Below are 16,135 nucleotides of genomic sequence, written 5' to 3'. Positions count from 1 at the left end.
TGAATGTAATTGAAACGTGTGTATGAATCACCAGTGAATGTAATTGATTCATGTGCCACAATTACCTGCAAATGTAATTGAATCGTGTGTAAGAATCACCTGTGAATGTAACTGAATTGTATGTAAGTATCACCTGTGAATGTAATTGAATTGTATGTAAGAATCACATGTGAATGTAATTTAATCATGTGCCACAATCACCTGTGAATGTAATTGACTCGTATATAAGAATCACCTGTGAAAGTAATTGAGAAGTGTGTAAGAATCGCCTGTGGATGTAATTGATTCATGTGCCACCATCACCTGCAAATGTAATTGAATCGTGTGTAAAGCGCACCTGTGAATGTAACTAAATTGTATGTAAGAATCACCTGTGAACGTAAATGTATCGTGTTTCGAAATCGTGTTTCGAAATCCTTTAGCAGACGTCCTTATCCAGAATGATGTACAACAGTGCTTTGAAGTCTCTATCAATGAATACATTAACACTGGTTTACCGGGTTACAGATTAAAGCACACTGAATGTAAATGAATCGTGTGTTAGAATCACCTGTAAATCTAAATGAATCGTGTGTTAGAATCACCTGTAAATCTAAATAAATCGTGTTAGAATCACCTGTAAATCTAAATGAATCGTGTGTTAGAATCACCTGTAAATCTAAATGAATCGTGTCAGAAACAGAAATCTCAAGACTAAGTAGTTTCTAAAGAATAATCATCATAACTAGCAGATACACTTATAAGATTCTTCACTCACTCACTCTCACTCATTTTCTACCACTTATCCGAACTACCTCGGGTCACGGGGCGCCTCTCAGGCGTCATCGGGCATCAAGGCAGGATACACCCTGGACGGCGTGCCAACCCATCACAGGGCACACACACACACTCTCATTCACTCACACAATCACACACTACGGACAATTTTCCAGAGATGCCAATCAACCTACCATGCATGTCTTTGGACCGGGGGAGGAAACCGGAGTACCCGGAGCAAACCCCCGAGGCACGGGGAGAACATGCAAACTCCACACACACAAGGTGGAGGCGGGAATCGAACCCCCAACCCTGGAGGTGTGAGTGCTAACCACTAAGCTACCGTGTCCCCCTAAGATTCTTCAATCAATCCAAAAAATTTCAAGGTCACAGAAAGGTCGAATGTTCTTCAACAGCATTCTTGTAAATGTTAAAGGCTATTTCAACCTTACAAATATGTAATATGGAGAATTAGGCTTGTCTTAAATTCCCTCCCGGCAAACCTCACAGCATGAATAAATAAAGAAGCAGAAAAACAAAAGAAGTTTCCTCTCTCTCTCTCTCTCTCTCGCTCTCTCTCTTTCTTTAAAATCGTATCCTTCCAGGTTTTTTTTTTTTTTACCTCAAATAGAGTTCACAAGTTTTAAGGAATGAAAGAGGGAAAAACTCACACATTTTTATTCCGGTCACAGCCCCAGTCTTCTCCGCAGCTTGTGCTCGAATGGATAGATGATTGTAGTGAAATGTAAATTTAACAGTTTGTGGAAAACGATTCTGCATATGATGCGTGGGATGGAGCGAATTTATTCCTGGTTAGAAGAAAATACTGGAAAGCAGAGATTAACTGACTGATTTTTAGTTTGAGTGTGAATATCATCATAAACTGTTTAGTAATTTTGGTTTTAAATGGTTGGACTAGATAGAAGTAGCAGCTTTAGAAGATCATATCTCCAACACTGACTGCTCACTTCAACACATGTTTTACTTTAACAAAGGACTTTTGTAGATTCTTGCGAAAATAAATGACTCGTATCAGATTCACGCTGTATGTAAATGAACCATAAGTCAGAACACTTATAGGTAAACTTAAATGAATCATCTCTAAGAATCAAGTGAAAATAAACAACTTGTGTCAGATAAACACAAATTTAACTGAATCATGTGTCAAAATCACACAAAAAAATAAAAGAATCATCTGAAAATCACATGGGAACAAATGAATCATGTGGGAATCACATGACAATAGATTCATTATATGAAGAGGACTTCAAAATACGTAGAATTGCAGTTCATCTTTAACAAAATGCTGACACTTAGACTACTAACAAATGTGTTAAACTTCTCCTTATAGAAAGCCTTGGCATATCAGTACGTACTTGTAAGTTTATGCGAAGTGCACTCATGAGAAGAAGTGGCACTATTCACTAGTACAGATTTGTAAAAACTTTTCCGTGATTTTGGATCCGGTATCTGGATCAGCTGCAGACATTTTCCTCTGAGGAACTTTTCATACCTTTTTGGCACTTATGAAAACTACCCTTGACAGCATGAAGACATAAAGAAATAAAATATTCAGAGTTCGTACTTGGACACACGATCATCTAGACGATTTACCTTGAACTGTCACTCATTTGAGTTTTGAATATGAACACTACTTGGCAGGGAAAAGGTCTTGACGTACATCCTGATCGTATCCAGAACTGTCCATTAAATTGACTGATGGGGAATTATGGCTTTACCTGAGCAGGAGAACGTTCGAGAAGAGTGCAAAGCTGCTATGCAAATCACTCAAGTCTCCATCAGCGAAGAGTTTAACAAAGTAGACTTCAGGTTAAAGTTCCTGGTTACACAATCGCACAGTGTGCGGCACTCGGTTATAGAAGGGAAATGTTTCACAATGACACTTTGATAATATCAGATGAAGATGGGTTCCATTTGGAGTCTGGTTCCTCTTAAGGTTTCTTCCTCATGTCGTCCTGTGACGCATTGGTTAAGATGGCAGATGGAAACCTTGAACCTGTACCGTGGAAACACGACAAAACCATCCAGACTATTAGAGATTTAATTTAATTAGCTTTTTTCTGTGTACTTCAAAATACATAAAATAACAAAAAAAAAGTCCAACAAAATCCCTTTACAATTTTTAATAAATTCAGAATCTTTTCAACCGTGATCAATTTGAATCATGTATCAGAATCAGATGTGAATGTAAATGAATCAAAATCATGTGTAAATAAATGAATCATGTATTGAAATCATATGAAAATAAATAAATCATGTGTCAGATTCCCGTGTGAAAATAAATGAATCGTGTCAAAATCATGTGAAATTAAATGAATCATTTGTCAGAATCAAATGTAAAAATAAACGAATCATGTCAATATCATGTGAAAATAAAATGAATCGTGTCAGAATCACATGTAAAAATAAATGAATCGTGTCAAAATCGCACGTGAAAATGAATGAATTGTGTCAAAATCATGTGAAACTAAATGAATCATTTGTCAGAATCAAATGTAAAAATAAATGAATCATGTCAATATCATGTAAAAATAAATGAATCGTGTCAAAATCACACGTGAAAATAAATGAATTGTCAAAATCATGTGAAACTAAATGAATCATTTGTCAGAATCAAATGTAAAAATAAACAAATCATGTCAAAATCATGTGAAAATAAAATTAATCATGTGTCAGAATCACATGTAAAAATAAATGAATCGTGTCAAAATTGCACTTGAAAATGAATGAATTGTGTTAAAATCATGTAAAAATATACAAATCACGTGTCAAAATCTTGTGAAAATAAATGAGTCATATGACTCCTATGACACGTGTGATAGTTGAGAAAATTCTGTTTGTATAGCATAATTTTTTAATTTATGAATTTATTCCTAATGAGCAAGACATAGGTGACAGTGACAATGAAGATCTCTTTGAAAAAAAATATTTTTAATTATTATATGTTTAGAAATGTCTAATAACGTATATATAATGTTTTGGTATATGTAATTTTCAGCACTGAATGTCTTTGTCATGTCCGACTCATTTGTCATGACACAACTACAGTGGTGGTTGATATGAAGCTCATATGAACGAACATTCATTCATTCACTCATTTTCTACCGCTTATCCGATCTATCTCGGGTCATGGGGAGCCTGTGCCTATCTCAGGCGTCATCGGGCATCAAGGCAGGATACACCCTGGACGGAGTGCCAACCCATCACAGGGCACACACACACACTCTCATTCACTCACGCAATCACACACTACGGACAATTTTCCAGAGATGCCAATCAACCTACCATGCATGTCTTTGGACTGGGGGAGGAAACCGGAGTACCCGGAGGAAACCCCCGAGGCACGGGGAGAACATGCAAACTCCACACACACAAGGTGGAGGTGGGAATCGGACCCCCAACCCTGGAGGTGTGAGGCGAACGTGTTAACCACTAAGCCACCGTGCCCCCCCCTTATATGAACATTAAAAATAAAATAAAAATAAATCAAACCTATTTCTGTTCTGCCTGCAGATGAGAACTCAATGTACAGATAAAAAGGGTCAAATTCTGCATAATATATACTGTATTAGATCGATTGCAAACTGCTGTTTATAAGCATGATTAATGAGTAATAATAAAAGGAGTCTCTAAGAAAAGGTGACACTGTGGTTATTTGTTAATATAATGTCGTGGTGGATTGATGTACTGAGGCTATGCATTAATATATCGAGCCCACAATCAATGTCATGACCACAAATGATTATGTTATGGAACGTTGTGCATCATACACGAGCTCAGTTAATAACACTACTGTATGGAACAAGCTCTCTTTACTTAGTATTTCATTAGTGTTTATAATTGTCGTGATGAGGCAAAGGCGAGTGAGGATCCAAATGCAGTCAAATATTTAAGGGTCAAAAACAAGAAACAGGAAAACCAAGAAACAGGAAAATAGACAGACAGGTAAAACTGGGCAGAAACAGAGCTAACAGGAAACGGAAACATAGACATAAACATTCAACAACGACCAACACCAGAAAAGTGAACAAACAGAGTAGATATAACAAACAGGAACCAATCACCAAGCAGAGACAATCAGCGACTAAGACAACACACCTGAGGGAAAGATTGAGTTCAATTAGTGTCCATGGCAACAAACAAGTGGGCGGGGCAAACAATTAACAGCAAGGCAAACCAGCAGACAGAAACAGGGCAGAACACAGACAGACTCATTACAGTACTGAACAAGAACAGAAATAAAGAGTTTGCTTTTGTGAACAGAATATTGTTTTTTTGAATATGGTTTAAGCAATTGGATCATTAATAGCGGTGTTTCCAATACATCATATCACAAAAATAAAGGAATAAAAAAAAACTATTTGTTTATTTATTTATTTATTTGTTTGTTTGTTTGTTTATTTAGTTTGTTTATTTAGTTTGTTTGTTTATTTTATTTTATTTATTTTTTTTTACATGTAATTGTATTCAGGTCTTTTGTATGTTCTTTCTTTCTTTCTCTCTCTCTCTCTCTCTCTCTCTCTCTCTTTACATGCAATTGTATTAATGTTCTTTCTTTCTTTCTTTCTTTCTTTCTTTCTTTCTCTCTCTCTCTCTCTTTACATGCAATTGTATTAATGTTTTTTGTATGTTCTTTCTTTCTTTCTTTCTTTCTTTCTTTCTTTCTTTCTTTCTTTCTCTCTCTCTCTCTCTCTCTCTCTCTCTCTTTACATGCAATTGTATTAATGTTTTTTGTATGTTCTTTCTTTCTTTCTTTCTTTCTTTCTTTCTTTCTTTCTTTCTTTCTCTCTTTACATGTAATTGTATTCATGTTGTTTGTATGTTCTTTCTTTCTTTCTTTCTTTCTTTCTTTCTTTCTTTCTTTCTTTCTTTCTTTCTTTTTCTCTCTCTCTCTCTCTCTCTCTCTCTCTCTCTCTCTCTCTCTCTCTCTCTCAGCTAATTGTCAACAGTTCCACATTTTGTACCCCCCCACCCCCCCACCCCCCATTGTTTTGGTATAGAATTTTCCTGGTATTTATTTTAATTAATCTCTAATCTCTAATCTCTTAATCTCTATCACTCCATCAGTCCTGTTCTGATCTAGATTAGACACCAATAGGCTTCAGTCTAAAATGTCAGATTCCGGTCTTGTCCACAAGCAGCGCTAAAGAAATCCCAGATCTATTAAATGCTGTTGATTGTTGGAGCACATAATAATACAGTCAGCCTTTTTTTTCTTTTAAACTCATTCTCCGTTTATTAAGTATCAGTGTCGTTTATCAGACATAACTTGGTCCTTACTTACATTTTGCTGACACACACACACACACACACACACACACTCTCCTGCCAGGAAACAAACATAATATATGGTCCTAATAGCTGAGCCTAGAACATTAGTCATCGTGAACAACATTTTAATAAATAAAAGAGCATGGAAGCCAACGCTAACAGAGTTAGTAATGATTAATCAGACGTGAGCCAATTGGACAATACAAATGAAGCTGCCATGCACAGTCCATACATCAGCAGACAATCACGCATACTGTAATTATCTTATGGATTTAGAGTTAAACACATGAGCTGATTCCTGTACATACAGTACAGAGGCAGCAATCGTGGAGATCTGGTGTGCTGTATTGTAAAAGTACAGCATGTCAGCTAGGATTTAAAGGAAATATACAGTATATTTTCACCTTCTTTCCCACAGCGAGGCTCAGGATCATTAGAATACGGTATGAAAGAGCGTTTGATTAGGACTGCAGATAAACTCCGCAGGAGGCCCGGGACTCCCTGTTGTAGGCGTTACAGCCGACAGATTAAACATGCTCAGAAGCACATCAGATACTGTGAAGAGTTCACCGCCTACCGTACACACATTTTCTGTTGTGTAATGTTTATTCCTGCCAAAAATTACAAAGCTTTTAGTGTAACTAAGCACTAACGAGCCCGGCTGGAGCGGATAATCGTATGGAATCGCATGCTTCCTTGTTTGATTCTGTACATGAACAAACAATGGTGCGAGTTTTCTTCCCTCCATTCTTTTCTCTCTAACACACACACACACACACACACTTCCTGCTGACTCACACTGCTTGTACGCATACTAATTAGCAGCTCTATGGTAACCGAGTCCATCTGTGACACTTAGCTGGTCTGTGACACTTCCTGCCTGTAATTTGGGAAAACATTTTTTTTAAGCGTTTCTATAGTAACACACGGACAATGGATGCGCCACTTAACCAGAGTAACCAGAGTGTGTGTAATTGTTGATATGGGTTTGTGAACACAGCCTGATAGACAGAGGTGTATTTCAGGTTCTCGATGGTCAACCGTCAGTCGTGGTCATCAGGGAGACTCATGTCCACCGGTCCTCTGTTGTTTCACACCTATTAGCAGCCACCAAAACCACTTTCCCTTTGTCCAGAGGCTGTATTTCCGTGACGGGTTCATGGTGGAATGAATTCTAACACAGTCACACTTCTAGAACGTTTTCTATTGTTTCGCTGTAGGAAAAAAAAAAAGTAAAAGAAAAAGAAAAAAATAGGAAAAAAAAATCTGATTTGAATAAAATTTAAATAAAATTCAGAAATAAAATTTAATGAATTAAATCAAAACAAAAAGAATTAATTATTTAAGCAGTCGGCAATTTTTAAACATTGTTAATAGCAGTGCTTTATTACATGATAAAAACAAGATTTATTTCTTATTTTTTTCTTCTTACTAATATCAGTTATTTGCATTTATTTGTGGTCACAACGTGTGTTTGTGTTTGTCTGTGTTTCTTTTTTTTTTGTAGTTTAAAATTCATACACTATGCATATTTATTTACTTTTTTCTTTTTCTTTTTTCCCCATTGTATTTGTCTTAATGTTTTAGTGAAACTGTGTCTACATATAAAGGTCCACAACACTGAAGAACAGTTTTTATGACACAAAAAAAAACCACACAAAACAAAAAATCCAATGATATAATAATATGTAATATAAATCTAATCTATAAGAATTATAATAAGACTCCTGTCCTAAAGGGGGCGACAGAGTGAGTTATTGCTTGCTGTCCTATAACAAAATGCCTTGAAGTGATTTATACTATTAATTCCACAAGATTCTTTTCTTAATCAAATAATGATGTCATACTTTTTTACGTTTTCATACATTCATAGTAAGGTTGTGGATCATAAGGTGAGTGGTTAAGGTGATGGACTGTTAATCGCTCTGCACACGTGGGTTTGAATCCCATCCTTGTCAATAAACTTTAGGTGGTAGTTCTAGCTCAAGTGGTTGAGACCATGGGTTGTTGATTGGAAGGTCAGGATTCAAACCCCAGCACTGACAAGCTGCCACTGCTGGGCAATTGAGCAAGGTTCTTAACCCACCAGCAGCAAGTGGCTAGTATTCAGATAAGAGCGCCCTCTGGTGGACTGGGTGAAATTCATTAAAAATTACAGAGTCCTCTTTCCTGAAAACATCTCCATATCAGTCATTAAACGTGTATTTGACTTTGTAATCCGTTTATTTGACTTAAATCACGTGTAGCACCTGATAAACAAGTACATGTGCATGTTGTAAAAGCTGTATATTTGTTAGAATTATGAATAATAATCATTTAACACAAGAGCATTATTACAAACCTGAAATTTTCAGCTACACTTCTGTCTGAGCTGCTGTTCAACTCCTGATGACCAAAACACAAACAGATGAGCGACTAGATTTCGTCTTGTGCACAAATGAACGCATTTCTTTTGCTAAACATATTTTCCATGCGCAAGATCGTAGTGACAGGTGACCATGGAAACGCTGAGGATCTCTCTGGCTACGTCGTATAATGAAACAGACAAACGTTGCAGGAGATAAAGCGACATCTCAGATTATTTAGCAGCGAAGATAGAAAGTGAAATGAAAGAAAAAATGAAATCTGATTTCACAACAGTAATATAAAGTTCAGCCTCTGTGTCTGTTCCCGAACCTTGGAGTTTTATTGTCTGCTTCAGGGAGAGCTCTAGAGCGGTCGGCTTTACTGATAACTAGTGAAACAAAGTAAAGCCGTTTCCAATAAGATTGCTTGGACAAAATCTAAAATAAAGGGAAGGGAGAGCGGTGCAGCTGTTCATGGCTTAGGCACAAGGCACACACAAAGACTTGTGGGAAATCAGTGTTTCCTTGTAAATGTCAGATGAAACAACAGAATAAATCGTATTTAAAAGAGAGCCACTGTTTAACACAAAAAAGTCTCCTCATGAGACACGGAGACGAATGAAGATCTGTAGTCTTGTTTGGACAAACAAAGTTTTCCACAAAGAGAACATACTGTGAGGAATCAAGTCCTGTAACAGCAGAGTGACAAGCGGACACGTGTCCCGGACAGCAGGAGGACAAAAAACGACGTTTTCTGGCATTTCACCACGCTGGCTGCGTCTGGTCATTTCCGCTCTGACTAATTACAGTTATGCAATTAACACATTCTGTTAGGGTAGATTTAACATGTCCAAGGAGATCTTCTGTGGTGTGAACGTGCTGGATGGTAATAAGGCAAAGCTGTTAGGGGGCTGGCTGAGATGCTTCTAATGGCCAATTACACACTGGTGGGGTTTCTATCCACCTGTTTTTTTTTTTGTTTTTTTTTGTTCTTTTTTTTGTTGCTTGTTTTTTTATTATTTCTTTTTATTTTAGACAAAATAGAACTGAGCAGAAACACAAACAAACACCAGATAATAAAAAACCCAAATGATGTTAAAAAATAACTATTACTAGTAATGAGAAATAATATATTGATGGTAACATAATTAAAATGATCATTCACAGTACAAAATGTGAAAATAGAAAATTACACTAAGGTAGAGATTAAAAATAATGTAAAGGAATAAACATAAGGCACAAGTTAGATACAAGTGAAGTGGCAGCTCAGTGGTTAAGCTGATTGGAAGGTTGTGAGTTTAAACCCCATGGCCACATACAGTACAGTAGCTGTCAGCGATGCAGGGATAAAACAGACCCAAATGCAGGATAGCATAAAATATACGGGTTTATTAAATAAAAAATTCTCTCACTCTCACTCATTTTCTACCGCTTATCCGAACTACCTCGGGTCACGGGGAGCCTGTGCCTATCTCAGGCGTCATCGGGCATCAAGGCAGGATACATCCTGGATGACCACTGTACTAATTTGGCGATCCAATTTAAGATCAACATCCATTTCAAAGCCTCGATTAGTTATCACAGGTCTAACATTGGATTCCAAGGGACCCAGGTCAACAGGGGGACACTTACAGGAGCCAAACAACATCACCGGTGTCAGGCGTCATCGGGCATCAAGGCAGGATACACCCTGGACGGAGTGCCAACCCATCACAGGGCACACACACTCTCCCAGGGGAAGCAGATAAAGCAAAAAGATTAATGGCCACAGAACCGAGCCCTGTGGAACCCCGTAGGACAAGGGAGCAGTGGAGGATTCTAGACCACCTAGATCTACAGAAAAGGTTTATTTGTTAAGTAGGACCTAGATGAGATATTAAACTGCGATGGTAATTAGGGTGTTATATCGATTAAATAATAATTATATAATTAAGCTAACTAGTATATATCATCATTATATACATATAGAAATATTATATTTTTGAAATCAACTGAAATCTGGGGGGCACGGTGGCTTAGTGGTTAGCACGTTCGCCTCACACCTCCAGGGTTGGGGGTTCGATTCCCGCCTCCACCTTGTGTGTGTGGAGTTTGCATGTTCTCCCCGTGCCTCGAGGGTTTCCTCCAGGTACTCCGGTTTCCTCCTCCGGTCCAAAGACATGCATGGTAGGTTAATTGGCTTCTCTGGAAAATTGTCCCTAGTGTGTGATTGCGTGAGTGAATGTGTGTGTGTGTGCCCTGTGATGGGTTGGCACTCCGTCCAGGGTGTATCCTGCCTTGATGCCCAATGACGCCTGAGATAGGCACAGGCTCCCTGTGACCCGAGGTAGTTCGGATAAGCGGTAGAAAATGAATGAATGAATGAATGAACTGAAATCTGGTCCAGAATCAAATACCATCCAAGTCCCCTCAAAATAACTTCTTAGTTTGTATATCAATGTATTTCCTTCTAAAACAGGAAGCCATGTCATGTTCATTCATTTTCTACCACTTATCCGAACTATCTCAGGTAACGGGGAGCCTGTGCCTATCTCAGGCGTCATCGGGCATCAAGGCAGGATACACCCTGGGTTGTGCTGGAGTGCCAACCCATCGCAGGGCACACACACACTCTCATTCACTCACGCAATCACACACTAGGGACAATTTTACAGAGATTCCAATCAACCTACCATGCATGTCTTTGGACTGGGGGAGGAAACCGGAGTACCCAGAGGAAACCCCCGAGGCACGGGGAGAACATGCAAACTCCACACACACAAGGTGGAGGCGGGAATCGAACCCCCAACCCTGGAGGTGTGAGGCGAACATGCTAACCACTAAGCCACCGTGCCCCCCGCCATGTCATGTTGAAGAGCTTTAAACAGCTAACAGAAAACATAATGGATGGTAAGTTCACTGTTAAGAAAGATAGTACCACAGCTAAAGAGTTACTACAGTATGACCAAATGTATTTAATCAAGATTTGATTCAAAAAGATGAATTTGTACATTAGACAGAACCATAAGTATTAATCCCATCAAGGTGATTCACTTTGTACTGTTAATATACTTCAATGGAGGAGTGAAAATGTCTTGCATTTAAAGCCATTGCTATAAAGCAACTTTTCTAGTAAGTCTAAAAAAAGTCTAAACATCATTGCTGATTGGATGGTGAAAAGATTACGCACTGATATGAATTGCTAAAACATTCAATTCTGTCATGTATTCAATTACATCACACAATCTAATCTAAAATACAATTTTCCACAGTTTTGGGGGGATTTGTTTTCATAAGAGAATAGAAAAATTAAATGTATCACAAACACCTAAGCCACGGGCAGTCAGGGTGAACGGAGCGTAATTGTTTTGATCTAGCTCATCTTTCATTTGAGTTTGTATTCATCACTGAATATTAAGCAAGTTTTTTTTCCCCCCAAAAGTGGTGGTTAAAAACATACGAATAAGAAAAATGAGGCAGAAAAAGAAAGACGGTAAAATGACAGGGTTGTGTGAAATGCAGGATGTGCTGGAGTGGGATGATCTACTGTAAATGCTGGGGGTAAATACTGAACATGTCATATGTGTGACATATGGCAAAATATCTATAATAACAGGGTTTGCCAGTCTTAGTCAGAATAAATAAATAATTAAATATAAATAAATAAATAAACAAGTAAATAAATAAACAAACACATAGATAGATAGATAAATAAATAAATAAATAAATAAATAAATAAATAAATAAATAAATAAATAAATGAGAAAAAACAATTTAAATAAAGGCAGGCTGTTGTTACACACAGCATAGATTTTAGAAAGGACAAAAAATAATGAGCAATTGTAAGTAACCGTGTCAAAGACAATATATATATATACATATAGTCACAAAACAAAACAATCATATGCATATATTTAGAACAGTATATCAGAGATATTTTAATTGAATAATGAAAATAAACTCAAACTGCAGACTTTCAGCTTTAAAGGCTAATTATCTCCAAACTGTTGTAGGATTATTTTAGAACTACTTTTGATATTTGGTTCAGAGCCCAAGCATAATTAAGGGAACATAATTATAATTAAACCATTGTTTTTAATAGTTGGATGTCCAACAAATTTAAGGAACAGATCTTTTGAAATCATCCCTTCTTGGTGTTAACATTGCATTATTTTTCTATAGCCATGACTATTTTTTCAGCATTTAGCAGATGCCCTTATCCAGAGCGACTTACATTTTATCTCATTTTCATACAGCCCCTGAGCAATTGAGGGTTAAGGGCCTTGCTCAGGGGCCCAGCAGTGGCAGCTTGTTGGACTTAGGAATCAAACTCACAACTTTCTGATTGGTAGCCCAACACCTTAACCACTAGGCTACCACATCCCAAAGAAATCATTCTGTGAATTCATTCACAGGTGTCACAATAGAGAGTCTGTGATCTGATATAGGGTTTCCGCTCAGGTTGTGTTTGTAGGCTACGGTTATTCTTGGGCATTCGCTAAATAAAAAGACGTTTCTTGCAATTTAGCTAATTGTATTAGCACAGTGGGGGGGCACGGTGGTTTAGTGGTTAGCACATTTGCCTCACACCTCCAGGGTTGGGGGTTCGATTCCCGTCTCCGCCTTGTGTGTGTGGAGTTTGCATGTTCTCCCCGTGCCTCGAGGGTTTCCTCCAGGTACTCCGGTTTCCTCCTCCGGTCCAAAGACATGCATGGTAGGTTGATTGGCATCTCTGGAAAATTGTCCGTAGTGTGTGATTGCGTGAGTGAATGAGAGTGTGTGTGTGTGCCCTGCGATGGGTTGGCACTCCGTCCAGGGTGTATCCTGCCTTGATGCCCGATGACGCCTGAGATAGGCACAGGCTCCCCGTGACCCGAGGTAGTTCGGATAAGCGGTAGAATATGAATGAATGAATGAATGAATGAATGAATGTTAGCACAGTCTGCTGCCACCATCAGGTGAAAGAAAAAATTACAACGTGTTGGTCTGAGGGATGTCTATCATATACGTATTTTAGGCTATTGCCCAGTTAACATCTGTCATTTAGAACTTTATAGACATAAAAACATTATTGAGTTTTCAACAGCAGGTGATGGTTTTGAATCTGGTTCAAATTGTCTTCATGGGAACTCTGGGAATTATTCTCATCAGTGCTGTCTTTGTCTTGATCATCATATATCTAAATTAACACCTGCATTTACGTGACAGCATTGGTTATGTTAAACTATTGGTACAATCAGAGTGTCAGTGTTTTGATGTACCATCATGTGTCCAGTTGCATGATAGATAAACAGCAATAGAGCCAGGCATCACTTCCTGAAGCAGATCCCAATGATGTCTCCAGCACACAGCAGTAATAACAGGCTTATCATTTATCAGTCAGAAGAATCTCTTCTGAAGCTCAGACCCTAAAGCCTCCATGTTCTCACAACAGATTGGGGACTAAGTACGGATCCGTTGTTCCCGGAAATCACTACCTCGTTCTCTTCACTGACTACTACATAGCCTGGACTATAGATAGCGCTGTACCAGGGTTGCCAGATCGTATCTGTTTGGTCTAAAAATTATTGGAAGACGTAATTTAGGGCAGATATAATTTGGCCACCGTTTGCAATATTTGGAAAGGGTTTCAGCTGCAAAAGAACAAAAACAGTCAATCAAACAGACCTGATTTCTACACAACCACATCCTTTGCAAGTGTGTATGTTTTTAAAGTGGGATATTACAAATCAATTTTAGTATGTTTTTCTATGAATTGTGTATACAGTAGATTTATTATATAACTGTCCTATTGAATTCAAAATGTGAAAGAAAAAAATGTGGTAAAACACTCCCACAAAACTTTTGACCAATCCTGTTTCTTTTTTGGAACAGTTAAGGCTCTGGGTTGTTGATCGAAGGATCAGGGTTCAAGTCCCCGAACTTCCAAGGTGACACTGTTGGGCTCTTAAGCAAGGCTCTTAACCCTTTCTGCTCTAGGGCACTGTATTATGGCTGAACCTGTGCTCTGACCCAAACATTAAAAAAAAAATTGGAAATGCGAAGAACGAATTTCAGTGTGCTGTAATGTATATGTGTTACAAACCCTTTTTTTTAGTTGTCTAGGGAACAAGGGTGCAACATTAAAACATTGAACGTGTACTGGAAAAATAACTGGAAACCATAAAGTCAACCTTGATGTCTTTTATTTTGGTGAACCATTACCAATTACCTCAAAACATATTGTGTACATAAATTTACAAACTATATACAGTAGATAACAAAACCCAAAAATAACTCACAAAAGAACGGGGACAAGAGAAAAGAACAAGACCGTGCCATATCAAAGAAAGAAACAAAACATAACCAAACTTACTAAACAGGAAACAAAACTTCTACTCTAACTCAACCATCACGATAACCCATCCATTAAACAAAAAAAAAATCCAAGACGCCCTAAATACACTACGCTTACTAGAAACAAAAATAAAGAGTGGCACGTGTCACTAACCTAGTGTACTAGACAGCAATCAATGGCTCAGTGATGCACATGTATGTCACGTGACTTCCTACCTGGTCTTTGTCTCTTCCCCCGTTTAGTACTGTCATTTGATCAACCAGAGAACAAACCGCAGGAAACACCAGAGAGACAAGACCAAAACTGAGCCACGAACCACTGACTCATCAAAGAACACTGACTTAACAAACAAATTAATACAAGGATGGTACAGGGCAGAACAAGCACGTGAGTCAACGACCAAACAACCACTAAAACAATTGTGGCATGCCAGAGAGCTCCCACCTCCTGAACAGGTGCGCCTTTAAATCAACAGTAGGGCGCCCTCATTGGTGGATAATTGGTGGACGCTCTCGTCGTCGTCACTGTGATTGGCAGACACATATTGACCATGCAGGTAGTCGCATCGCCCTGCTAAAACAAAAGTTTTAAAAAAGACACAGAACAAACAAAGGGAAGAAAACAAAAACAAAATACCATTCCCGGAAACAATTAATAATATGGGACGTAACAATATGTGACAAAATAAAAGCCTCTATTCTATTCGCCACCAGCTTCTCAGAGGTTTTGACCAATGCCTTTCACCAACACCAACAGAAGAAAAAATGTCTTCTGCCAAGTCCTATAGGAAGACTGACAAATCCTTCCCACAGATGCAGAACATTTACATTTACATTTACATTTACAGCATTTGGCAGACGCCCTTATCCAGAGCGACGTACATAAGTGCTTAAATCTCTAACATTGAATACATTAATGCTGGATCACTAAGTTACATACTTAAGATACCATGAGTTTAAAACATTTGTTCAAAGTTACAATGAAAGTGTCAAAGGTGTGTTTTTTTTTTTTTTTTTTTTTTTTTTTTTTTTTTTTTAAATGCAAAAGATAATGAAAGAAGTGCTAGTTGAAGTGTTTCCTGAATAAGTAGGTCTTCAACCGCCGCTTGAAAATAGCCAGTGACTCAGCTGTCCGGACCTCTAGGGGAAGTTCGTTCCACCACCTTGGTGCCAGTACAGAGAAGAGTCTTGTAGTATACTTGCCTCTTACCCTGAGAGATGGTGGAACCAGTCGAGCAGTGCTGGTAGATCGGAGGGTGCGGGGTGCAGTGCGAGGAGCTGGTCCATTTTTGGCTTTGTAGGCCAGCATCAGTGTTTTGAATCTGATGCGTGCAGCTACCGGAAGCCAGTGGAGGGATCGCAGCAGCGGGGTGGTATGAGAGAACTTTGGCAGGTTGAAAACAAGCCGGGCAGCTGCATTTTGGATC

Source organism: Tachysurus vachellii, chromosome 14 (assembly GCF_030014155.1).
Source record: "Tachysurus vachellii isolate PV-2020 chromosome 14, HZAU_Pvac_v1, whole genome shotgun sequence".
NCBI classification, from domain to species: Eukaryota; Metazoa; Chordata; class Actinopteri; order Siluriformes; family Bagridae; genus Tachysurus; species Tachysurus vachellii.
The sequence above is the reverse complement of the archived record's forward strand: the minus strand, read 5'-3'. Positions refer to the sequence as shown.